This window comes from Penaeus chinensis, chromosome 43 (genome assembly GCF_019202785.1).
Source record: "Penaeus chinensis breed Huanghai No. 1 chromosome 43, ASM1920278v2, whole genome shotgun sequence".
Classification (NCBI taxonomy): Eukaryota; Metazoa; Arthropoda; class Malacostraca; order Decapoda; family Penaeidae; genus Penaeus; species Penaeus chinensis.
In genome coordinates, this window is record NC_061861.1 from 2,799,245 (window position 1) to 2,801,744 (window position 2,500).

Consider the following 2,500-nt stretch of genomic DNA (forward strand, 5'->3'; position numbering starts at 1 on the left):
ACGGAAATACAAGCTGACAGAAGCCGAGAGAAAAATCAATAAATACATTCTGCCTGACAGGAAGTTAGCGCCGACAAATCCCCAGGTCCAGCGGAAGAGGAGAAGGGGTTCTTAACAATACACAGCTGACGAACGCACGTCAAGGCGACCAAACGAGGTTCCAGGAAGACATTTTCTGCATGCATCACCGAGGAAAGATAAAAAAATAAATAAAATGTGAGAACATGACGAAAACGAGAGGCGAAGCGAAAGGGGGGGGAAATGGACACATATTTGTCTTTGACACATTCACATGTGGCAATCTCTCATGCAAATCGGGTTAGTTTAAAGTAAAAAAATAATAATAATAATAAATAAATAAACACCAAACTTTGATGAAGAAACGAATCGAAACGAATTTAGCAAAGCTCCTGCGAACTCCTGTGCCCAGGAGAGAGAGAGCAATGGTGCAAGCGGGCATGGGCACAAACAAGCACAACATCTAGGCAGCGCCAGGTAAGGGAGGAAGGGGGTAGTGGAGGTGAGGGAGGGGGTGGGGGAGGCGCCCTCTCAAGTCCCCTCCCAACAAGGCTATGTTGATGCGGAAGGCTTCAATTTCCTTAACTCAGGCCAGCATTTAATAACCTTGGGCGAACACTGCCTATTTCCTTGGCGGGTTTGATGGGGCCTTCGAGGGTTCGCGTGAATCTCTTGCTTTGGAATCGAGAGAGAGAGAGAGAGAGAGAGAGAGAGAGAGAGAGAGAGAGAGAGAGAGAGAGAGAGAGAGAGAGAGAGAGAGAGAGAGAGAGAGAGAGAAATCTTGGTCTCCCTTCCTTCCTCCTTTCACTCCCTCTCCTTCTCTCCCCCCACCTTCAATTTCCTCTCCCTCCTTCCCTCCTCTCCCTCCTTCCCTCCCCTCCCTCCCTCCCTCCTTCCCTTCCCTTCCCTCCCTCATTTCCTTCCCTTTCTCTCTCCCTCCTTCCTTTGACTCCCTCTCCCTCCGAGTGGTAAAATCCTGCAATGGCTTTTTAACAATGGGGCTATAATTGGGCCTGTGGTGACTGCTGCCCTCAGTGATGCAGTCAGCTGACTTGCTGCCCACCACACCTGCCGGACTCAACGAACTTGCCAAGTATCTGTGACTTCCAATTGGATCTTTTCTCCCACACGTCACGTTGGAACTCTGCCCGCAGCACATATGCAAACAGGAAAAATACCGCCAGAGGTTTCAAAATCCACAAGCTAATGCGCGAATTACCTTTCCCCGTGAATAAGCGTGGGCAGGTCCTGTAACCCACCCCCCCTCCTTAATACATCTGACAGAAGAAGAAAATGGTATCTTACACCCTTTTGGCGGCTTGGTAAAGAGGGGTTTATAGAGTGAGTTTGGAATTCGTGATATCTAACACGAAGTACTTACTGGCGGCTCCAAACAGTCTTCCACTCGACACCTTATACACAAATGCACTTGGCAGATGAGGGGGGGGGGGGAGGAGGAATGAGTGAGAAAGGAAACAAGGAAGGGAGAAGGAGCGATAAGGAGGGATAGAAAGGAGGATACTATGAGGAGGGAGGGAGGGAGGGAGGGAGGGGGAAGGAGAGGGAGAGGAGAGAGAGAGAGAGAGAGAGAGAGAGAGAGAGAGAGAGAGAGAGAGAGAGAGAGAGAGAGAGAGAGAGAGAGAGAGAGAGAGAGATTCTAAGGTAATTAGGGGGGGGGGGGCATCGAAAGATAAAGAAAGAGGACAACACTCCCCCCTCCACACACACACACAGCAAAAAACACCAATTTGAATTTCCTGCCACAGGTACTATCTGCTACCCCCCTCCCTACTCCTCCTCCTCCTCTGCCTGCGATTTCTGCCAACACCAGATGTGACTCTCGCTTCCCTTAATGACAACACTGTTGATAAGGTGCCTTTGCCAGCACCTGCCACTGTCAAGGTCACCCCAGCTGTCTTAACATATACACTGATCTTATTTTTGGCTAAAGGGAGAAGAGAGGAGAGGGTGAGGGACAAGAAGAGAGGGAAGAGGGGAGAAAAGGGAGATGGAGAGGGGGAAGGGGAGGGAATGGGCAAGAGCCGAGAGGAGGAGAGGGAAAGAGAGAAGGGAGGGAGATAGAGAGGAGGGGGAGGATGAGAGAGAGAGAGAGAGAGAGAGAGAGAGAGAGAGAGAGAGAGAGAGAGAGAGAGAGAGAGAGAGAGAGAGAGAGAGAGAGAGAGAGAAATTAAGAAGACGAAGGACACAAAAGACCGAAACCGATCTGAAAAAACAGACAAGACAGAAACGCAAGCCCCCCCCCCCCAAAAAAAAAAAAAAAAAAGTCTAAAAGCGTTAGCTTGTTATGGTCCGAAAAGCGTAGGCGTGCTCACCCATCTATCGTGACCGGGACCGCCCTGGATTGAACGTCCGCTCGATAGTCGGGAAGTGTCTCTCTACATCGACCACATTGATTTTCTTTTACCTCACGTGATCAATAGTGGGTCTACTGAGTACGGTTCCCAAGCTAGCCTAACCTCTC

At 49.8% G+C, this 2,500-nt stretch overlaps 1 protein-coding gene across 3 annotated transcripts in view; it reads right to left on the reverse strand.

The window, feature by feature from the left end:
- The window catches only part of LOC125048167 (tumor protein p53-inducible nuclear protein 2-like), a 23,280-nt gene that overhangs the window by 7,484 nt on the left and 13,296 nt on the right, over positions 1-2,500 (reverse strand). The gene's annotated exons all lie outside the window — the stretch shown is intronic.